Source organism: Crocodylus porosus, unplaced genomic scaffold (genome assembly GCF_001723895.1).
Source record: "Crocodylus porosus isolate Cpor-Errol unplaced genomic scaffold, CroPor_comp1, whole genome shotgun sequence".
NCBI lineage: Eukaryota > Metazoa > Chordata > Crocodylia > Crocodylidae > Crocodylus > Crocodylus porosus.
In genome coordinates, this window is record NW_017728950.1 from 57,626,062 (window position 1) to 57,650,893 (window position 24,832).

Consider the following 24,832-nt stretch of genomic DNA (forward strand, 5'->3'; position numbering starts at 1 on the left):
TGTTCATCAACTATTGTCTCAGAAAAAAATGTAAAAACATCATCAACAAATACCAGACACACAATATTAATACTAGGTCAAAATGAAACAATGTTTGCTCAGTCATGGAAGAGAAAATTAAACCTTATTCACGTATTAAAACACCATTGTTCAATGTATTTGTATTTCAGGACATGCAATACTAAATGTGTGAGTGTACTATTATATCATGATCTTAGAGGGGAAGAAAATAGAACATTAAAAAGTGATTATCATTAACAAATTAATCTAACGTTGAGGGCAGAAGCTATGGGGCGACTGTCAGATAATTTCACGTGCAGATGCACCCACTGTGCATTAAGGCAGAGCAATAAACTCCAGCACACATCACACCAGAGTCAACTGCTCCCACGTGCAGCATTTACACATGCACCTTGGACTGCAGTGCTTTGAGCCAGGGCAGAGCAGCGCTGGGGGCCAGCCCCATGCTCCAAGAGGCAGCAGGTGCATCACACAAGTGTGGCAACCATGGAGGCTCTACTCTCGAACAATGAAAATCCCTATTCAGTTTTCTCATAGAAAATATCCAGTAAATAGAGTTGCCCTGTGTTGTGAATGTGAAAAAACTGTATCTGAAAGTGACATTGGGAGCTCTAAAAATCTACCATTGCTAGGAAAGGATATGCCCAAAAAAAGTCATGACAATGGGAATGCAAGTAAGAGTGTTATATACAGATTATAAATACCTCTGACAACATACTTCCTAAATTCTGGGGGAAGGCAGGGGAAGCCTTTTCACTCCTGTCCAACATTCCCTCTAAGAAGTAGCAGTCCGTGAGCGCACCACCTCGGTTTGGCATGGGACACTTACCAAAGAGAGCTGAGGGCTGGGGACCAGAGGCTGGGAACCAGGGCCAAGAAGCCAGAGGCCAGAGCCAAGAGGCTGGAGCTGGGGCCAGAGGCTAGAGCCAGGGGCTGGCATGGGCTCCATGGAAGTGCTCCCATTCCCCGCATCAGGGCCGGAAAGCGAAGCACTTCCCCAGAGCCCATGCCAGCCCCTAGCCCCAGCCTTCGTCCCTGCCTTGCCTCACCTTGGGGAGGAGCTGCTGCGTGCCCCAGTGAGGCTCCGCCGGCTCCAGGACACTGCTCCGCTCCCCAGCCCTGATGCCACATGCCTCCTCACTCCTTGAGGCCACGCGGGGGAGCACAGCAGTGTCCTGGAGCCGGCGGAGCCTCACTCAGGGCAGGCAGTGGCTCCTCCCAGATGTGAGGCAAGGCAGGGATGGAGGCTGGGGCTGGTACAGGCTCCGCTGGCTCCGAGGAGGTGCTCCACTTCCCAGCCCTGATGCGGGGGAGTGGAGCACTTCCCTGGAGCTGGCAGAGCCCGTGCCAGGCTCGCATCCCCACCTCACCTAGGAGCTGACCTTCAACTCCTCTCCTCGTGCACGGCCTTGAAAAGGCTGTGCACAGCCACACTTTTAGTTGTGTGCAGCCATGCACGCGCGCACCTTGGAGGGAACCTTGTTCCCGTCTTCAGTATCCCATTTGGAAACAAACAACCACCAAAATACAGGAGAGAGAGACAAAATAAATGAAGCTGTGTGGAAGTCAGGCTCAGCTTTGGCTAGGGAGTCCCTAGCAAAGGCCACCATAGGACTGAGCAGTTGCTTGAACAGATCACCACAGGACGAGCCAGTTTATATCTAGTCACAGTCGATGGGAATTGCTCATGGCTCTTTGTCCCTTCTTAGGAGGCAAAACATAAAAAGTACTACATAACATTAGCCATATTTACTACAGAGCCACAATCACTATGCTGAGAGTGAAACTGTAAAACAAAACTCACATTTCAATAACTGGCACCTGACCAATATTTATCAAGGGTTAGAAGACTTTAAAAACAGCTTTTATCAGGTAAGTTGAAGACAAGGTCTCTTTAACCTCTGTTTAAGAACATTCTAATGCTACTTCTAATTTTCACATCGTGCAAACTCTAGTGAGGAGCTGGTTATTCAACTTTGTGGCTGGCTAGCTCATGCATTTAACGTTTTAATCTTTACTAAGTGGTTTGAGTGCATCTCCCCCTCACTTTCAGAAACTGCTTCAAAATTCACTCTCTGAAAAGAAAGGAGACCAATATTCAAGCCTCAGCTAGTAAGTTGAAGTCAATTAAATCAAAAAAGGTGCAACAGACAAGAATATTTAATTCTTTCTAAAACAAAATCATTTCAAGGAAGAAATTGAAGCTAGAATCAAACACTTGAGGTTGTAGCTTATTACGAGCAAATAGTCTAGCACTTGCAGTTGTTTACTACTGCTAAAATGAAAAACTTCTCAAAACCTGATATGAACATATAGCATGCAGATTGGTGATTTTACAGTTTGTATCCTTCCAGTCTACAAATTACCCCCAGGGTTAGCAACACATCTACTGACAAACTTTCATATCAAATTTATTTTAAACTTTGTCCTCATTCTTCAATATTCAGTGTGACTTGGTGAGTGTAACCAAGGAAACTGATTTTTTTCTCTTTATTCTGATACTATCCTATTCTTTCCCAGGTGGATTCACAGTAATAAGCAGGGATCCAGGTCTTCTATTTCCCACGGAAACATGGGGGGGAGCAGATTTTCCCTTTTAACCAAGAAAAATGTGGATTTTTCATTTCAACAGAGAAATACACAGGTTTCCCACTTTTGCAAAGAGCTCTTGGCAGACTGGGAAAGTTCCAGCCTGCAGAGGTTGAGGGGAGCAGGAAGATGGTGGTCAGGCAGGGGGCACCATGTGCAAGTGTATGTGTATGTGTATGCTTACATATGCACACAACTGCCAGGCAGCCTAGAGGGGAGGGGGATTTAAGGCCCCCATAGGGAGGGAGAAAGGGACCTGGGCAGTGCTGGGGCTGCAGCTACTGCTGCTGCCCAACCTGGGTGGTACATGAGGTTTGGGGCCCGGGTCGGGAAGGCACAACCACAGGACCCTTGTGGGGAGTGGGATGGAGCCATGGGCTGCTCATTCAGGGGGTGAGGCTGGCTCCCTGCCACTGTGTACACTCCCAGGGATAAATGGGGGGCATGTCATGTGCCCCCCCCAGATCTGTGCAAGGGGCAAGCGGCCCACTGTGGGCTCGGGGCTTCCTACCCTACTGACTTCCTCCTGGGGTTTTCATGGCTCAGTGGGCAGGACCTGGCACAGCTGGGCACAATGGGACAGGGTAGGGAAGTACCTTGTCGCTGCAAGCCCTGAGCCACCCTGGTGAAGCACCCCCACCCATCCAGCAGCAGAGGTGGTGGCAAAAATTGTCCACCTCTCTGCTGCAGGCAGGGGACACCTTGCCAGGGTGGCACAAAGCTCCTAACAGAAGCAAGAAGCTTCCCCACCTGGCCCTGCTCCACCCTGCCATTCCGGGTCTCACCCACTGGGACATGGAGGCCCCAGAGGGAGGTCAACAGGGTGGTGAGCCCGAGCCTGTAGATGCCTCCCTCCCTCCCCACCCCCTGGCAGGGGCTCCTCTCTGGCCATGCTGCTTGATGGGGGGGGGGAGCCAAGCTCTGCTCGACTGCAGCAGCAGCCACCTCCCACAAATGCACTGCTGTTGGGGGTAGGGGGCTGCAGATCCAGCTCTGTGGCCCCATAGCCCTGGCACCTGGGGATCCTATCTGGCAGGGCTGGCGAGCAGAGGGAGTTGTGGTTTGATAGTGAGGGACCTGGACCTGTATCCCAGTGAGTGAAGCGGGCAGGGGAAGCTCTGATATTCCATGATAAAAAAAAACAAATCAAATACTAAAATGTACAGGCACTTAGAATTTATTTTACTATTACCCAATTGCCTATCAAGAATGACCCGGGGGGGGCAGAGTCCAGTGCCCCATCCACAGCTACTCCCCTCTTCCCTCCTGCTGCTTGGGGTCCTGGCCCACTCCTCCCCTCCCCGCTGCAGCAGTGAGGAAAGAGAGGAGCCAGTCCACCATGGCGGGGGGGGGAGCAGTGGGCCCGGGCCAACCCAGCAGCAGCTAGGGGATGGGAGGAGCAGCCTCAAAGCCAACGCACCGTGGGGTGGGGAGGAATGGTCCCAGGTCCAAGGGGGGCAAGTTTCTCCCCCGCCCTGGGCCCACTCCTTCTACCCCCACCACATCAGTCCTGGGCCCACTCCTCCCCTCCCCGCACCACCACTGTGTCAACCCAGGTCCACCCTTCCCTTCCCACCACCACGGCACACCCACTCTTCCCCCACCCCCACCCCCACGTTGGGCCCATTCCTCCCGCCACCACATTGGCTCTGCAGGCAGCAATGATGGAAGGCGGGAGAGGCAGGCAGAGGCCAGCTCTGGTGGCCTCACCCCCGCCCCCGCAGCATCCCAACTCTGCTCCCCCACCATGCCGCTGCCACCACCTCCAAGGAGCAATGGGGGGAAGCAAGGCTAGCTCCAGTGGCCTCACCCCCCCACTTTAATGTCGCCACATGCAGGGAGCAGGGCAGGGGGGCCAGGGCCAGCACTGCTGAGCCTGCCATCCCCATTCCATCTGCTCCATTGCCACCGCCTCCAGGGAGCAGGGTGGCAGGAGGCAAGGCCACCGCAGCTGGCCTCAACTCCCTGCTCCACCCTGTGTCTCCGCCATCATGGCGGCACTCCACCACATCTCCACCTCCTGTTTGAATGCTGTATTCACACTCTGATTGGGTGTTTCAGTCAGCCAATCAGAGCAATAAAGAGTTATGGACAGAGAAACAGATTAAGGCTTTTATAATATTAGAATAGTGACTAAGGCACTGGTTGGCTCCCAAATTGCTTTACACACACGCACACACACACACACACACATGCACACTGGCATTTCATTTTAATCATGAATTCTGGTTTTTAATCAGAATTTGCAATTGTGTTTTAATCAGAGAATTTGCAATTTTTTTAAACAGAGAAACCAGGATCCCTAGTAATAAGGCATTTTGGTTTTAGGAGGATGGTAATATTTTGAGATGTTTGCTTGTTTGTTTTTCTCTACCCATAACTATAAGTTTACTATAAAAGAATACTGTTTTACAATGTGACATAAGAAAGGTGGTAAATGGTTCAGTACAAAATGGTTGACTTCAATTGTATCTGGGATGCTTACTCATGCATGAGTTAATAGCATATCTAACATTCATACTTATAATAGCTTGGTGTTACATTGCCAGGTATGCAACTATACACATAACAGAAGACAGTTTCTAATTGCAAAAAATCACATTCATTTCACAGAAAAAAAAGAAATGAAAGCACTTGTTTTAAACTGACTTTTTACACTCTGTTCAATACTCAGAGCATTCAGAGGCCCAGGGACAGGTGCTTTATAAAAGGTTCTCTTGGTCATCTGAATAAAAATCTTTTAATGTCCAAGTATTTTCTCACTTTGCTGGCCAGATAAAAACAGTCAAAGAATGGACATGGGTATCTCTACAGACCAGAGGACTTACTATCCACTTTTTTTGTCCTTCACTAGGGCTAAGTACAGATATTGGGTGGGGGTAACAGCGGGAAGTTAAATCGAATCAAAATGGCTGCCCAATAGCAGGTAAGTCAGGATGGGGAAGAGCAGGGAAGCTGGGAGTCCAGCAGGCTGCAGAGGATCAGGGGCCTGCCAGAGAATGGGGAGCAGGGGCAACCCACTGATGGGGTGCCCCCCTTCCCCGCAAACCTACACCCTTATCCCTCCCATCCCTCTCCCTACCAGGGCTTGCTTGCTCGCCTCCAGCAGCAGGAAATGCTGATAAAAGCAGCTGCACCCAGAGCAGCTTGTAAGATAGGGGTTGAGGGGACTGGCTTGTCCTGAGCAGGGGGAGGGGGGGAATGGAAAGGGGATGCAAAAGGCCAGGGGGGCAAAAGATAGCCCACTGCAGGGGGTGGTATTCAAAAGAGTAGCCTAAAGCTGGGTTTTCCCAGCCCTGGGGTTGTGCAGGGAAAGTGTACAGAAGTTCCACGCACTGGTTTAACCCAAATTGAATAAGCTTGATACTACATAGATCCAGGTTCATCTTACACTGGGTTCTGCAATTTTTAGACCAATCTGTGTACATGGAACTTCTGTACAGTTACAGGCTCAGACTGATTGCCAGTCACTAAGACCTAGCCTGTAAGTGTAAAGTTAGCATGGGGATGAGCTAAGATTAAATCGGGGAGCCATTTTGATCCCAATTTAACCTCCCCAAATGTCTGTTCTTAGCCTAAATAACTAGTGGGAGGGGGTGGAAATCAACAGTGGATTTTGACAGGATGTTACCTCAGAATCAAAGAGGGCCTCTGGTTTGTCAAACACATGGACAGCATTTAAAATAAAATCAGCTGACTCATTTAAAATGTAAGATGTCTACATAAGACAGATGAAAAAACAGTCATAGAAGAACAGATAATTTGTTACCTGTTGGACTTGATGTCTTCAAGTCCCCCTTTTACTTCTTCCTATCAAAAAGCAAAGACAAAAATATTAACTTGCCTTCTATTAAAAGCAGTTACATAGTACCACACATTCACACAAGGCCTCATAGACAAGAGACAAAGAGTTTACAGTAAATCAGCATGATGCAGCAAGCACTTAAGTACATGAGAAAATTTACTCATATGAGTATTTCATTTAGTCTGAAGTGTTTTCATAATCAACCTCTCCACAAAACAATGGCAAAATGAAACATGGGACTCACTAATGATTGTGAGGTTTTGGAATGAACACTTAAGAGAAGAGGAAAAAGAGACGGGTAGATTTTTAGGTATTTGGGTGGGAAAAGTTTAAGGTAGTTGAGGTTTCTCTTGCACTCAGACAAGCAATATCTCTGACCACTAGTATAGCTTCAATCTTAATTGGAAAAAAAAATTAATTGCCAGCTTTTCACCTGCTGGAGATTAGAAACTAGTGAATAGTGGACACAGGAGGTTCTTAAAGAGTGGCAGCAACACAGCTCTTACATTCAGCCTCTACCTGCTAGGTGCCAGGTCAGAAGAATCAAATCCATATGTCTGGTCTACTGGAGATAGTGCCAGCATGTGAACAGCAAAAGTTTATATTTAATACTAATTAATTATCTACATTCTAGCATAAAAAACTGAATTTTAAAAAAGCTATATACAACTACACCATACACACATGCATATTTATGCCTACCACAATATGTTCAGTGGTAGATATTGTTATTTATAAACCCCCCCTGGCAGTCAGGTATCACTGGCAGTGGCCAGAGATCAAACAGGATATTTGACCTCTTTATACACAATTAGGTTTCAAGCATTCAGACATTTTTTAAATATATACACTTGTCTCATTTAACATTGCTTGCCTGTTGCCTGTAAAGAGCATAGAGCCACTCAAGTAAATTCCCCGTGCCCCCCAAAAAAATTAATATTCCTATTTTATTCAATATTTTGTACAATTGACTTGAGGCTCTTTACAGCTTAAGTGTGCAAGCTGCCCAAAAGGTAGTTTTCTTTGTACAGAGTTCTTACAAACAGTTGAGAAAGCATTTTTTTTAAATCATATGGTTCCATTCCAGGCCAAACGTAAAACACCCAGTGGAACCAGTAATTTCAATGCAAATAAATAGATGTTATATTGTTCCAAATTGTTTAGTATTTACATTCCTGTTTGTTAAAACAGTTATTTAGCTTTACCTCATTCCAAAATAAATAAAGTTCCCATATATCAATTAACATAGGGGTGTCAACATCACTCCTGGTCAGATCTAAACCCTGGGGACTCTTCCAAGCCCAGATCCAGGGGAGCAGACATAGATACAGCAGGAGTCGGTTTCACATGTGGGCACTGCAATGTGGGTCAGGGTCTGCGTTAAGTTACCGGGGCAGGCAGTGGCACGGATTAGGTCCACAGCCTGGCTACCAGTGGTCACAGCCATCAGGATCTGGGGACCCCAAATTTTGTGACAGGCCACACCCACCCACTTATGGTAGCCCGCTAGAAGACTGGAGAGAAAGGTTCTGGGGGCCAGATCCAGCCTGTAGGGCGTATGTTTGACACCCGTGACTTACCAAGTACACCATGATTCTTGTCTATTCATCTGTTTAATAGATACTGCCCCAAGTCTTACTAATAAAGCTTCAGTTTCACAGTTTTTAATAAAGCTGAGTTAAGGAGACCTAGAATTACACACACACCGTTTTCCAAGTGAGTAGATTAATTTTTGTCTCAGCATGAATCAAATATGCAATTTCATCTAAATCTACTTAGTAAACACAGTCTTTATTTCAGCTAAATCCAAAATACTACTCCTACAAGCAGTTGCAGTAACAGATCATTAAGCATCCAGAAGCCCCAAAATGCTAAAGATAAGGCTGTACGATATCACCTACATCTGCCCTCTGAATGTGTACATTATGCTATAGTCTTCACTTCTATAGTCTCATGCTATTTCTTGAATAAAATATGCAGGCCAAATCCTACAAGCACTTACACAGGAATAAAATTTACCCATGAGGTAGTCCAACTGCAGGGAGTAACTGTTCTCATTTGCATAAGTGTTTACAGAATCAGACCCAATATCAGTTTTTTCCTACAATATTTAATATGCCTATATTAAATCTCATAGTATTAATACTTATGCAATTACTATATTTTTTTTTTTAATTGTCCAACGCAAGTGGGCTGACAGACTCAAATTCTGATAAAGGATGAGCCCTTGGCAAATTCAATTTTGGAAGAAGCTTTAAATTAAATTGTAAGAAGTTCTGTAAAACCATAATGTGTATAACTTCTTTCAGTAATTTTCTTAACACCCTCTCTGAACACAAACAGTGTAGCAGTGACCAAGTTTGTTCTGTGCCCTATTTGGATTTAATCCTTGTCTTTGTATCCAGCACTGTCTCAGACAGGTTGGTCCCCTAACTAGCAAGTGTCTGGTTTCAAGTTCTGGGCCAATTAGCCTAGTTTCAACCTGCACCATACATATTCCTGTCAGTCCAGCAGTGCAATGACAGACCTCAGTACCTAGGACACAGCAGCAGTGGTGACTTCTGGTTGCTACCACACTGCCAGCCAGCACAATCATGTGGCTGTTTATTTTTTCACCTCCTCTCCTCCAAGTCAGTGCCTAGGACAGTTGCCCAAGCTGCCCCACCCTAGTTCCACCACTGTCAGCCAGCCAGCCAATACATTCTGCTGATAATATTATGCACTTTTATTTCATGAATCGTTTTCAACATAAACCATATACAGAGCAAACATCAAATCCAGTGAACTGATATGAGCCATAATAAAAAAAGTAAACAAGTTGAAGTAGAGTTGCATAACACAACTCTATTTCAACTTTAGTAGCAAATGCTAGTTAAATGTATGTTAGCTATAGTTAACAAACATGCCAAACATCAAGCTTTAACGGGACAACAGGACTCTTAAAATGTTCCTGCAAAGCATATGAGCACAGAAAAGTAGTGTTAGGGGCCTGATCCTGCTTTTATTAAAGTTCATAGAAAAAGACTTAAAGGCCAAGGTAGCTGGAACTGCAATATACTGAACCTGAATTTGTATCAGATTTATATGTGAACTAAATTCTTTATCTATGTAGGCAAAAAAGTTACCAGCAGCAGGAGCTAACGTCAGATTTTTAACACATTGTTAGAAACCTAACATACAGATTCAAGCATGAATTAGCACAGCTCAGATTTCAAAACTACAAACCCTGAAAAAAAGGCTTTAGTCTAGTCAAAGTGTCTCAGTTCTTCTGACCTGCAAATTCAGTAGAGCAGAGAATAATCTCCGCTTCAAATATAGCAACTACCATTTGCTTATTAATTTTGTGTTCCAGCTTTGTGATACTCTTAGAGCAAGAATGTCAATCAAACTGTGAACTTGATTTTAAAGTCTTGTCTTCACTTAAAAGCTTCAGCACTTTAAATATGCCAGCATAGATAAAATGGTAAAGTCCTACTAAATACAGATACAATTTAAATTTCTCATACAAATATTGTTTACTCCAGTTTGGTTAAGCAAAACAGCTATGCTCGTAGAATTACATCTGTACAAAAGGCCTTTGCTAATGCAACTGAACTGTTAACAAAAAAACATGCCCTTTATAACATAGGTAAGTCAGTAAAATTTTACGAGTGTAGATAAAGGCCAAGTGTAAAATTTTGTTGACAGAAAAAGACCCTTAACAACTAAGAAACTAGAGGAACAAGTAAAATAGTCATTCTAGCCACTGATGATTGTAAACTGAAAAGAGCTACTAAGACATACAAAGAATCCAAATGAAATTAAAATTAAAAATAAGTAAAATGACCAACAGATTTCTCTCTAAATCATTATTCTATCCACCACTAACATCATCCTCACAATGTCTGCAATATGGCAATGATAAGACTGACCATACATACATACCTAGAAAAGTAATAACAAAGTATGTAAATGGGGAGAACAACGTGCTATACTCAAACATTTGTATCCTACTAATTTCCATACTGACAAAGAATGAGAAAGCTTCTTTCCAAGCTAGGAGGAAGTATCAGGCTTTATTTCTCACTCATTCAGACAGGCAGGCAGGCAGTATCAAGCTAATAATCATCCTGTTTTGACTACCTGTGAAGTCTCCACCTTCATCACCCCATGACCTATTAGTCAGCCCCTCCATGGGGTCTACAAATAAGAGCTCCAGATATAAACATATACATTTGCTCCACAACCTCAGATTACTTTTAGTCACTGTATAATGGAATTCCCAGGCTTAAACTTACATTTAAACCTTTCCTAGCAAGTATTGTTGCAAAGCAGGACTTTAAGGACATTAGAAGTAAACCAATACAGTGAAGTTTGCCAGAGGCTACAGAGCCAGCCTATCCAACTGCTCTAGTGAGTGAGATTCCCCATTCATCTTTATTCATTCATGCTATACCTTGACTCTGAAACCTAGCAAAAAGAATGTCAAAATTAAAATACAATACTGTACTTGTGAAATCCCCAGCAAGATGGAAGTTCATGGATAAATGCTACCAATTTCTATATAAACAAAAAACTAAACATGATGCTTCATGTGCTTTGCTGGAATGCACAGTGCTTTAAATAAGCACACAATCAGTAATGTTTGAGTGCGAAACAGCCTTGTTGTATACAGAAATAGTAAAGTCAGTGTACATTTTGACAAGTACACTGATCATCAGATTAAACAGGTGATGAAATCTGTCTATACAACACAGCTGGGGGCCTGCCAAATAAAGGGGGAAGGGACAATAACGTTCTACATGCCCCAGCAAGAATAAGGGTTTGGCATGGCAAGCAAAATAATTGCCTTCACCCATAGAACAAAAATGTACCATATTGTATTTTTGATAACATGCCACGTACTTAATCAAAAAGAGCAAGAGAAAAATGTAAGGTTTCTTCTTTTAGAGCATAACAAAGAAAAGACCTCTAGACTCCAGCATAGTTACCCAAGTCTCAAATGTCCAAATTACTGTGAGCCAGCTGTGACTTCTGGTGCCTTTTGTTATAGAAGAGGATCACTTTGTTATGCACACATCTTTACCACACATTCAAAGCTGTTAAGCTATTAAATATCACCTCCTGTCTCCTGATGCACCCATTCTGTTTTGCTAATCACAATACTCTCTCCTATCCCAGTAATGTTTTGTATTTTGAAAGCATTCAAATTTTAATTTACTTGAAATCTCATTTTGAAATGATTGTGATCAACCTCCTGATAACTTGTACATAATGCAGACACCAGCATCTACGTGCCCTTCTAACAAGGGTGCTTAACCTCCAGCTCGTGGACCAGATGTGGCCCACAGAGCCATAGTATCTGGCCCACAAGGCTTGCCCACTGGTTGGGAAATTTGGCAGTGCAGGAGCAGTGGCAATTAATACCACTACCCCCCCCCCACAACTGCCCAGGTCCCAAAACCCAAGCTCTGTATGGTTTCATTGGAGCTGCCCCCCCCCCACAAACACACACACACACTCCAATGGTTGGCTCAGGACCAGGCCATGTCCCTTCCCCTTGGAGCTGCATTAGGGCCAGGCTACACTCCCTCCCCACAAGGCTGGATCAGGGCCAGGCCATGCCCCACCACCACGGTTGGACTGGGATTGGGCCACATCCCTTATCACACCCCTGCAGGGCTGGGTTGGGACTGGGCTGCCCCCTCTACCTCTCTGCACAGCTCTGTGGAGCCCCACAGCAACTGCCCTGGGTGCTGGATTGGGACCACTGGCCAGATCTGGCCAGCTGACAGACTGTGCACTGCCTATCCAGCCCACTGGTTAAAAAAGGTTGAGCACCACTGCCTTAATGTTGACTGAATGCATTGAAGTTAAATCTGGAGTTGATGAAATTACACCAAACCTATACATCCTGAACTCCAGTGTAAGGTTACCCTTCACAACATCTCCTCTCAACCTACTTTCAAGCTCCAGCACTTCCTCTCTGAAGTCTGGTCTGCTTCCCTTCACCCTCCTGAGAGCTGAACGCTATTCTGAGTTTCAACCCAGACCATCAGTGTGCCGAGTTCAATCAATTAAAAAGCCTTGACAGCACCACTCTTCCCAAGACACTGTCAGCAGAAGCCCTCTTTTGGTGATAAACAGGGTTCTGCTTGGTTCCAGGATCTAAGGAACTGTTATATATATATATATTTTTAAACCAGCTGCACTGCTCTACACACCACCAGCTAATATAGAGAATAGCCAGGCCTGAATGGGCTACAGGTTTCACATCAATATCACAGGGCCATCACAGTTTCAATTTTTAGGTGTTCTAGTTACTTTGTTATTAGATCGACAGCACTTATGTCTAATAGGTCTATGTTCTATATATTTTTAACTGAAGTTCAACACCCTACAAAGCAGGAAACACCAGAGAAGCAGGAAGAGACTAGAAAGCGGAAGACAATTAAAACTGCTCTTTTTTGAAGAGCGTGATTTACCGATATTATACTATTTAGTAACAGTTTCATCACACACTTCTTTCCATCTTCTTCCTGCTAGTCATTCAACATCACTGCTCCATTTTTGTAGGCTTTTCATGTTTTTAAAAAACACTGATCAATATTTTTAAATCATTTATTTGAATATCATTTAATGGAAAATATATATGCTTACTGTAAACATTTTTAAGATGTTGAAAATAGTATTAACACAAATAGGAGATAGTTAAGAGTAAAAACAATGGATTACAAAAATTTTTAACTAAAAAATGTGGGGGGGGTTAATAAAAAGGCTATTTTACAACAACAAAACATTTGCACATAAAGAAAACAACAGTCAGCCAGTTCTTTTTGTGAGTGAGAATGAAATAAGAGCTGAAGATACAGATCTTCATCCATAGTAAAAGACAGATTTAATGACAATGTAATGCTGTAGGACGTTTCACTAACATCTATGAAGTTTCTTTCATCTATACAGACTTTAAGTATATTTTACTTCTGGACTTTCAGGACATTTTTGAAAAAGGAAAAAAAATCACTACTTAAGGAAAAATGACAGTAGCCCAACATTTGAACTGTTATGGTCTGTTCTATAAATAAAGACTCTTTTATGCAACTTTCAAAAGATTCTTATGTTTGAATATCATTTTTAAAATAAAATATGGTGTGGGACTTATTTTCAGGCAGGCAGACAATTTTGCTTACAGAAATGTTATTTGCATGAAGAATTAAGCATGCCTGGAACTAATCAACTTTCTGCATGTTCATGTTTGATTTGTGCAATAAATGAACATGTAAATTAAGTATATGCAATTTTTGCCTCTAAACTCCAAGAGAAAATAAAATAAAATGAAAATTAAATAAAAAATTAAATTAGACTTTACATATTTATTATAATTCCAAAATAATCATTACATTTACTCTTATTACATTTTTTAAAAACATTTTAAATGCATATAAAGATTGCCATTTGTTATATGATGAATTTCTAAACCAAATCTTTTGTTTGGCTGACAGCCAGCAGAAGTCTAATGTGCCAGTAATTCAGTTAAGTCTGACCACTTCCAAAAAGGGTCTAATACTACTGTAGTGCAGAAAGGCACAAATGATTAAGAATTTAATTAGTAATCCTGATTTCTGGGGCATTTTAAAAGTTAACAAACGACTAAAATAGAAACAAACCCCAAATTGTGTAAAAAAACAAAACAAAACATATTTAGACTATTTACATTTTTTTCAATTGGATTGTACAAATTAAACCAATCAACATTTATTATTTTCAGGTTTGCATTTGTGCTTGTTCACTTCTTTCAAAATTATTATTCCTGCAGTTCAGTTCACAAGTAACCTAATTTTTTAGCAGGATTAGTTCCTTAGAAACTATTCCTCCACATTCTTGGCTATTGTTAAAAGTATGGCATTTTAATGATTTTAGGAAATTGGGAAGAAAAAAAAAGACTGGACTCACCCATTTTTATTTCTCCTTTTGAACATAACTTGAGGAGGGATTTCTCTTTTCATAGTAGTAAACAGTGTTTGTTGCAAGCAGACCTTTCTGACAGATTTGCAACAGCAGATACACTAACTAGGTGTGGAACTCAATAGTCTTAATGGGAGTGCTCTGCTACTTACGCTGCTGAAGTTTGGCTCAGAACAGTGCGGGGGGGGGGCTGTTTTATACCTGTCTTATAACCCCTGACAAGTCAGAGATCTAATTGGCAGTAAACCTGTTGCAATTTTGGCAACATGCTGCACAAGGTCTGATTTCTACCCTGATACATCATGTAACAGTAAAAAGCTGTGCGTGTTTTTTATATTATATTTATTAGATGTTAATACAGCTACTGCTATGGCAATCTCCTGTATGGTTTGTTCATACATAGGAAACAAATCTAAATAAAATATCCAAAACATTATGCTAAGTACCACAGTATTTTTCATGTAATCAATTTAACTGGAATTTGTAGAGCACAAACTGATAACCAATTTTCTTGTGTTTTCAAATTCTAAACGGCGTTAGAAGACACGCAATACATTTTCCTGATATCCTTTTTTCTATTAAAGTAATTTTTGTATTTGCCATGGGGATTTTACCATGACCATAAATAGGTGGGTGTCAAGAAGGAGCTATTTCAATAAGGTAACACTACAAGAGAAAAACTAGACTTTCAAGTTGCATCACTGCTTCCAATAACAGCATATTTTTCCCCAAATTCAGGCACCTTTTGCAATGTGAAGATATCAAGTATTCCTATATCATAAAAATATAGTACAACAGCTGACGGGTAAAGCAATCAAAATAAAACTGAAAGCATTTCTGTAAAATTAACATCAAAGCCTGTTTTCCTCCTCAGTAATCTGACTGCATTAAGTGCCTGTAGTCTAATCTTAAAAATATCATCATAATTCTTAATAAATCTCCCTCACCTCCCACAAGCCACTGGTAGATTCCAACAGGCTTGTTTTTAGGATTGTGTAAGCTACTAAGGCATGTGTTCTTTGCTACAAAAAGTTGAAGTAACCAAGATAATGTTCAGCAAACTAATACAACAGTGCAAATCTTCCACCATGCTCAAACAAATTAGACATAGGGAAAGTTATGGGACTTTGTAGAAAATGGGGGGGAGTGGGTGGAGAAGAAGGGTAATGTCTCCTCAAAGCCATTCTATAGCATTACTGCAGACTCTATACTGCAGAAAACACCAGTTTTCTGGCATAGACATAGACAGCCATGTTAATCTGAACTCAAGTACAAAGCAGGGTATAGGTGCACCTTAGACTAACCGAAGTAGATTTTCTCTCTCTATAAATAAGTAAAATATCACATTGCTTCACAGGCTAATTGCCTTCTGTGACGAGCTAACTGGTCCTGTGGGTACAGGGAGAGCGGTGGATGTGCTATACCTTGACTTTAGCAAGGCTTTTGATACACTCTCCCACAGCATTCTCACAAGCAAGCTAAGAAAGTATAGGTTGGAAGAATCGTCTGTAAGGTAGATAGAAAACTGTCTGGATCACTGGGCTCAGTGGGTAGTAGTCAATGGTTCTGTCTAGCTGGGAGCCAGTATCAAGTGGAGTACCTCAGGGGTCAGTCCTGAGGACAATTTTGTTCAACAACTTGGAAGACAGGATGGAGTGCACCCTCAGCAAGTTTGCAAATGACACCAACCCTAGGGAAAGTAGTAGATATGCTGGAGGGTACAGCTAGTATTCAGAGAGACATAGACAAACTGGAGGATTGGACCAAAACAAATCTCATGAGGTTCAACAAGGACAAATGCAAAGTCCTGCTTAGGACAAAAGAATCCCATGTGCCGGTACAGGCTGGAGACCAACTGGCTAAACAGCAGCTCTGCAGAAAAGGACTTAGGCATTACAGTGGACAATAAGATGAATATGACCCAACTGTGCTCTTGCTGTGGAGAAGGTTAATAGGATACTGGGCTGCATTAGTAGGAGTGTTGCCAGCAGCTTGAGGGAAGTGATTATTCCCCTCTATTCAGCACTCACAAGGCCACATCTGGAGTACTGTGTTCAGTTTTGGGACCCCCACTACAGAAAGGATGTGGACAAACTGGAGAGAGTCCATGGAAGGCAATGAAAATAAGGGGTTGGGGAACATAACTTCTGAGGAAATGCTGAGTGAGTTGGACTCACCAGAGAGGTTGTAAAGTCTTGATTCTTAGAGGTCTCATCTCAAATCACTGTTTTGTGCCTTCATGTTTGTTTTCCCCACTACCTTCATCCAAACAACCTGCAATTAAGCTAAACCAACTTTCATACAATACAGAACATCACTGCCATCAAAAACCATATAGAGCACACAGTATTACAGATCAGATCTAACTCTGTGGTGAATTCCAGGCGTTGTTCAGCAACGCCCCCTGAAATATATATAACCAATCTCTAAATCTCAGAAGGCAAACCAAAACCAACAAAAAAAATCTGCAGTCAATAGTACGAAGACTCCCTGATAATAAGATGCATACAGCAAAAAGGGACTCTAACCCTTCAAATGATTTCTCAGAATTGTGCCCATTATACATAAGAATCCCACCAGCAATGAGGGCAGGATCCTTATAGTACTGAATTTTACAGAATAGTAGTTGTCCTTCTGTTGTATAAACTGAAATGTCTTTATCTAGCTGTATTTGTGGAATATACTGCATGTGTTCTATTAAAGAAATTTTTATCATGTTAAGATTAACAATACCTGTCAAGTACTTAAGAGGTGTGGAATTATGGTAAAGAAAGTGAAACCTAGATGCTAGCTAGACTCTAGTTGAGCACCCTTTCAACAGTGACCCTTCATGTAAAGATTTTGGTCTGTGATTTTCCTAGTATTTTTACACGAGCACTAGCTTTCTTCCATTGCATTGACGTGTAAAGGAGAGAAATTACTATTTCTACAGATACTAGGACCCAGTAAAGGAAGTTTCCCCACTTCCAAGTTTCATATTTACAAACTGAGGTGAATAGACCAGAGTTGCATGTAAGGCGGAGGGGATGTCTAAGAAGCAGTTATCCACATTCATGTTTTAAATACCTGATCCTGATTTACGCTAAAGACCTTAAATGCTACTCTGATATCAGAAAAGGCCCTTTAGATGTACAGAAAGTATGAGCATTATGGATTTTCTACAGCTGACAGACAATTCATATTAAGGTAGCATGCACATTTCAAGAGAAATAATTCCATGCATGAACATGAGTTATTTTAGAATAAGTACTTGTTCCATTTTAATTTAATCTTCTTTCACAGCTAAACTGAAACGAGACATATTACGGAATAAATGTGTCCACAGAAAGGAGTGTTGCTGTTGTAACTTTGATGGTACAGGAAGTATGCAAGAAGCAAGGGCTTCTTTGGTAATATCATTTGTTGGACAAACTGAATAGCTGGAAAAGATATTAGACAAGCTTTAGGACTTGTCTAGCCTGACCTAGGCTACTTCTGCTTCTTTCCCAGACCTGAAAAAGTACCCAAAATCTTGCCTAACACCTCTCCCAACTATTCAATCCATCCAATTACCAAAAATCATTAGTTCCACAAAAACAATGAGTTATTTAGGAATAGCTATTCTGGAATCCTACCCCTGGATGAGAGGACACAAAGGAAATGTTGAGAAGCAACATTAAGAAACTGGGGGGAGAGAGAACAATGGGAATGAGAGTTTAAAAAGTAAGGCAGCCCCAGTTTAACTGTGCAACTGCTACTGTCATTCTGTAATAGTTATCCTCTCCAATACAAGCTGCTTTTTTCTCCTTTCATAAAGTACAATTTACATTAAAGTGAGTATAATAATTCTGATTTTCAAAAACGTGTCCAGGAATGGAGAAGTGGGGTGTGGCTTCCCATCCATGTTCATGCAGTGAGCTCTGAGCTCATCAGCTAATTGGAGTGGGGTCTTTCTGGAGCCCCTGCTTTTGAATGGTTCAGGAGCCCAGGAGATGAACACAGATGCTGTTCCCTTTCCCTACCCTGCTGAATTCTGCATCAGGGAAATTGAAAGGATGAACAGCAACAGCAACACTCACCCTATGGGCTCCAAACCAGCACCAAGAGCTCATGTGTGGCACAGCCTAAGAGGAGCGTGACCATGCTACCACCCCTTCTCTAGATCTGCCCCGACACTATCTTCCCATACTTCTCTACACTGTACTGAAGCAGGACAGGTCAACATGGAGAAATGCTAGGAGATCTTTGTACTAATGAACAAGGCTCCAGAAAGAGAGTGCTTATTACAAAAAAAACATTTTTATCCATGCTGATGAATGAGAAACATATAGCATGCTCTACTGATTATGGTAGCAGATAACACAGATTTTCTAAATTAAGTATACTACCAAAGAAAAAGCATCTTTTTGTGCCTCATTCCAATTATTAACTATTCAGAAGATCTGTCCTTTAAGCTGCACTCTCAAAGAAGTGCTCTCTGCTTTTTGATAATCAAGACAACTAAACTTACAGAACCATTTATACAATATACTTTCTTGTGAAATTTGAAAAAAAAATTTCACAAAGCAAGCAAACAAAAGAAAAGAAAAAAAATTCTGCCCTTTCTGATGAAAGTTGTATGAGCGTCTTTAGAAATACCATGCTAAATTATCATTTGTATTGAGCATACAGAGTCACAGAATTAAACACTAAAAGAACAAGCTAAGATGTTCTCTTAATGCATTAATCATAAATTTCTGCAAACTTGGACTAAGTCAGTCTTATTTAGTCAGATCTGTGTTTCAAAGTTACTACAGAATTGGCATGACTGGCAGACTTTAAGGTGGCAAATCTAAATGTGGATCTATTAGCAGAATGGAGGCAGCAAAAAAGCATATACCCTCTTTCTCCAAACTTAATTCCACTGATTCTTTAATTCTATGAGAATCAACAGGAGACTGAAGAATGGGTCTTGAAAAAATCCCCAGACATTTCTTGGCCATAAAACTAAACCTACCAGACAAGAGGCAGAGAATCTAGTGGGGCGGGGACCACTGTTGGATTCCAGTGCCAAAGTCTTGAAAAGGAAAATTTGTATCCTTATCCTTCAATCCTTATGCCACCACCCCTTTCACTTACTATGATTTTTACCATGGTCTCTAACCTAAACGTAGAGTCTTTCTTAACAAACATCCCAAGAGCCCAAGTCTGACAAATAATGACCTTACAATCATGCCTAATTCTTTATCAAGGTGCTGAAAGGGAGGAGCTCTTTCCCCACTTCCTGAAGCTGTTACAGACTCAGGAAGGCAGTCCACAGATCTGACCTTACCCCTGACTCAGTGAACACTTTTTATAGCTAAAGAATTTCCAGTCTTAGCATCCTCCACCACTGTGGCTGTCCCACAAGCAGCAGCAAAGTAAAATGAATCCAATGCCTGTTCATTTCAGCATTGACCATAGGTTTCATAGATTTCACAGATATTAGGGCTGGAAGGGACCTCACAAGATCACTGGGTCCATCCCCCTGTCCAAAGGGCAGGCAGTCAGCAGGGGTCAAAAACAGGCTTCCAAAATAGTACCAACAAAAATGGAACAATTCAACATCACTCCACCGTTGCTTGCATGCTGGACCTCTCTGCCTGCAGATTTTAGGAAGGCTGTTTTATCACATGGAATTTTTCTTCTATTTAAATGCAACCTGAAAAAACTCTTCAGCAAGTGAAGTCTTCAGCACTGTCATGAAAAATATACTCAACTTTTGGAAGCGGTCCCTTTTTCCTGAAGACTCAAGGCCTAATTAATTTCTACATAATATTTTTTTTAAAATTAGACTAATGTTCACTATACTAATATGAATTACACAGTGCTTCCACCCACCTTCTGTCTGCAGACATATATGTCCAGTGTCTTTACTGCTACAGAGAACTTTGCTCAGCAAAAGGTAAAATTAAATAAACTAGCTGGTTTCAGGGTTCCTACCTTTGCCAAGTGTTCCACATCTCAGAAAAACTACTTCCTGTTTCCTCATCTCAGATATTTGTATAAGAATTTGTATTTCCCTGCTGTTGGCTTTCTGGTTCCATGTGACACCTAATAAAAGGGTAAACTAGGCTTCTTCTCAGACAAGACTTAGTAACTTGATGGGGACAGCAGCACCTGCAACAAAGGGCAATCAGGTGCCCTCTGCTCTCAGTCAGCTTCAGCAACCACCTCTATCACCAGTCCTTTGATACAACATGCATCACCCTGAGGGCTCTACCACACCTACTCACCAACTGCCTAGCAGTCACACAGCTCCTCAGTGCTTCCACCCACTCACCAGGACACAGACATTTTAGCAGCTTCTAGTAACCACCATCAACCAAGCAACCACAGACATCACCTGCCAGATGCCCAGCTGTCAAAATACACATCTCTTAATTCCCTACCACCATCAGTGCTTGAAGTAATTACACTTTGGCCATAAGCTTAAGCTAAGGGCACTATAAAAACTATCTATAAGCATTCACAAGACTTTGCAGTTACCCATTCAGAATAGCCTGGGCAGAAGCAAAACTAATCAAGATCCATGACACTTTCAAAATGCTATGGGCAGTAGCTGAGGCAGAGAACCTCCACAATCTGTACACAAAAGAAAACTCTGGAGTAGCAGAGCAGATAGCATCCTCCACCTGCAACCACAAGAAGAGGGAAGAGAACCAGAATGCACCTCTGGTCTTCCAGCTGACAAGAGTTGGTGGGGAAAGTCAAACTTATCAGACATCTTCAAGCCACAAGTTGGCTGTGACTAGATTCAGAGACAACATCTAGTTCCCATTAGGCAAGAGGTCATCATCTCTGCCTTTCCTTCCATCTGCCCTCTGGTACCTGTGATGTGACAGAGTTACAGGAATGACAGATTGGGACCCATGGATGAAGAGCGCCTGTCAGAGTACAGCATTCAAAGCCCAGTGCTGAACAAACGGCTACCGACAGAATATCTGTTATAGCACACCCCACTCCCCACAAAATAAGACATGCAATTTGTTTCTGAAAGGGCAAATGAAGAAAAAAAAAATCTTTCCTTGAAAATACCAAGAGGTAGGGTGTATTCACAGGAAACGCACAGGCAGCTGAAGTAGGGGGAGCAAAAACCTGTGGCTGTACCATTAAACTCCTAGCTCCAGGACAGTGGCAGGTGCTGCTGGCTAAGATGAACTGCCCTGCCCAGCCCCTCTCCTCTACTTGAGGTGAGCCGAGTGTCTGCTAGGTCAGCTGAAGTCCTAATCCTGGCCACCAACCCCTGTGGAGTCAGCTGAGGGTTCACACAACTCAAGATGAAGGACTGTGCAGTTTGGCTAGGGCAGGGGTGGGCAAAGTGTGGCTGAAGCCAGACCGCAGGGACCCTAAAAATTTAGAAAATTAATATTTATCTGCCTAGCTGCCTGTCAGAGATGACAGGAGCCACAGGCAGTAGGACCCTTGGGAAGCCATAGCAGGACCCTGCAGCAGCAAGGCCCAGCAAGCCCCAGCCCCGCCCCACCAGCCTAACAGAGGCTTCTGGCCTGGGACCATGGGGCTGTTTGCACCTGCTTACACCAGAGCAGGAAATTCAGATGGGGGGGGGGGGGGGATCATGAGCAGTTGCCGGAGTGCTCGGACCAGGCTTGCTCCTGCCGAGTCCCATGATCTGGCCATACAGCCCTGAGCCACATGGTGCAGGAGCAGCCAGAGGGTGGCAGGAATGTGGGAAAGCAGCAGTGGACGGGAGTGGAAGCGAGCTAGCATGCAGAAGTGCGGGGCCCGCACCAGTGTCCCACGGCCAGTGCTGGTAGAGCCCAGAGCAGTGTAGCAGAAGCACAGGCTTGCAGGGTTCTATGGAGCCGGGCTGGGCTGTGCCAGCAGGGAGAGGGGGTAGCTGGCCCAGCTCAAAACCCCTACCAGCCAGGACCCCACATTCCTGCTTCCCTGCTCTGGGCCCCATCAGTGCTGGCACCAGTGCACCGGTGCAGGCCCCACACTCCCACCCAGCTGTTGCTGCACTCTTGTGTGCCCACTCACTCCATCCCCCCCCCAACCCAGCCCCATGATACAGGCAGCAACCAGCATGCACAACCCTGATCCAGCACGTCCCGCATTCACCCATCTGGGCTGAACAGCAGCAATGCAAGACACACCACTGCTCAGCATGGTAGAAAAGTGCCTCCCCCACCACCACCAGTGCTTCCTGGTGCAGCCACTTGGAGCCCATGCAGGGCTGCCCTGCATCTCTGCTGCATCACCACTGCCTCTGGGCTGCCCCATGGGGCAGCAGTGGCAGCACAGAGCAGAAACAGGGCAGCCCCACACAGGCTCTGAGTGGCTGCACTAGGAAGCGCCAGCAGGAGGAGGGAGAGGGAGTGCTTTGCCCCATCCCCCGCCATGCTGAGCAGCAGTTTGTCCCAAACTGCCACTGCCCAGCCTGGGCCCCAGAGCCAGGCCCAGGCTCCCCCATCAGGAACAAGCAGCAGCAGCAGGAGCACTGGGTAGAAACCACTGCTTGGCACAAGGGAAAGTGTCCTTTTCTCCTTGCTACCACCTGGCAGATTTTGCTGAAGCCACACACTGGAGCCAGCACCACACTGGGCTGCCCTGCAGCTTCTTCACTGCCACCTGTGAGCTGTTTTGGGGCTGCTCAACACTGTCACTGCTGCAGTACAAGGCAGCCCAGAGGTAAGTGAAGGAGCTGCAGGGCAGGTCACACCAAAGACTGCCTGGCAGCAGCAAGGGAGCAGGGCCACTTTCCTCCACACTGAGGAGCAATTTCTGCCTGGCACTGCTGCTGCTGCTGTTCAGCCCTGACGGGAGAGCCTGGAGCCAGCACAGGGCATGCAGGGTCATGCATGTGCTGGTCCCTGCTACTACCACTGCATGCCCACAGGTGGTAGGGCATGCTACAGCAGGTCAGTGCAGAATGGGCGCGAGGCACGCTGGGGCTGAGCGCTTTTGGCAGTGCTGGGGAAGCACTGGAGAACACTCGGGCTCTGGGCTGTTGCAGGGCTGGGGCAGATGCTGACCAGCTCACAGGAGCACACACAAAAGGGCTCTCATGCACACCCCATATACCCTCAAACTCAGCAAACTCCACAGCCACACACCCCACAAATACCAGACCCACACATACACACATCCTCACAAATTCCCCATACCCACCCATCAACAGCTCCCCACAAACCCCACACCCCACCAACACCCTTACACACCTCACACACTATAGAAGTATAGTATTTTGAACTATATGCAATCACTTATACTTATAGAGCACAAGCACACACAAATCAGGACAAAAATATATTTTTAATTAAATTAAAATATATTATTATGCGTTTCTGATTTTTAGTATATAATTTGCTTTTTTTTCCTGTTCTAAGATGGCAAACCCTCTTGCCCAAAGGCATACTTCGACAGGTAAGGGGAAGAAGTTCTGGTGGCAAAGGTCAGAGGTTAGGGGTAAGACTTCTGGTCCCAAAATGGCAACAAGGGGGCAGGGTACCTGTCAAGGGGTGAAACTACCCATGCAGCCATAGACAGCTTGGCAAAACTCAGTAAGTGGCCCTCTGCCCAAAGTAACTGCCCACCCCTGAGCTAGGGTTACCATACATCTGGGTTTTCCCACATGTCCTCTTTTTGAGTCCTCCCATCTCTGTCCACGTGTTTTTTTTAAATATCAACAAATGTCCTGGATTTTGTTCTGCTCAGCATCAAAGATCTCCCTGGCACTTCCCGGCTTGCCCTAGCAAGAAGCTCCTTGGGCTGGGATGAGGGCAAATGGAGGCAGAGGCATCACGTGCATCTGTGCACAAACATGCACATGGCCGACACAAAGCCAGGCAGGGAGGTGGGAGCAGCACTAGCAGCTGCATGCAGGTAAATGTATGGGGGTACAGGGGTTGGAGGGCCAGAGCTTGAGGAGGGGGACAGGTGCCTGCAGCAGGGCAGGGGAGGCAGGGAAGATGCCTACTCCTCTAGTGGGGGAAGGAGGTGGTGGGGCCCCTTGGGGGCAGCAAAGAGCTGAGTGGCTAGGCCTGTGGCACTGGGGCCTGTGTCTATGCTCCCAGGGGCAGGGTGGTCAAGAGACACTGCAGGGCTGGAGGGGCAGGAGGCTGCAGGGCACGAGTGAGGGGCACTGGTAGTGCTGGGGGGGACTGTGGCTTAGGAATGAGGGCCACCAGGCGCAGTGGGTACTGTGAACCAAGAACGTGGGGCACAGGCAGTGCCAGGGGGCTTTGGGTTGGAAGCAAGGGGTATCAGCAAGGATCAGGGAGTCAGAGGCACCAGCATGGTCTAGAGGGGTGGAGTACTGTGGGTCAGGTGTGAGGGGCAGCAGCAGGGCTGGGGAGGCTGTGGCTTGGGAGTCAGGGGCAGGACACAGCCATATCAAGACCCCCATGGCTCTCCGCCTGTCATCATAAGGTCTGTTTTCCTTACCTCTGATCACGCACGTGGCCCTTCCCTGGACTCTCAAGCTTCTCCACATCCTTTTTGAATTGTGGA

General features: G+C 44.2%; 1 protein-coding gene across 4 annotated transcripts in view; it reads right to left on the reverse strand.

The window, feature by feature from the left end:
• The window catches only part of KDM4C (lysine demethylase 4C), a 459,581-nt gene that overhangs the window by 426,399 nt on the left and 8,350 nt on the right, over positions 1–24,832 (reverse strand). For all 4 annotated transcript variants that reach the window (XM_019555111.1, XM_019555112.1, XM_019555113.1 and 1 more), the window contains exon 2: positions 6,380–6,420. The gene's annotated coding sequence lies outside the window, so the exon portion shown is untranslated. The remainder of the gene's footprint in view (positions 1–6,379; positions 6,421–24,832) is intronic.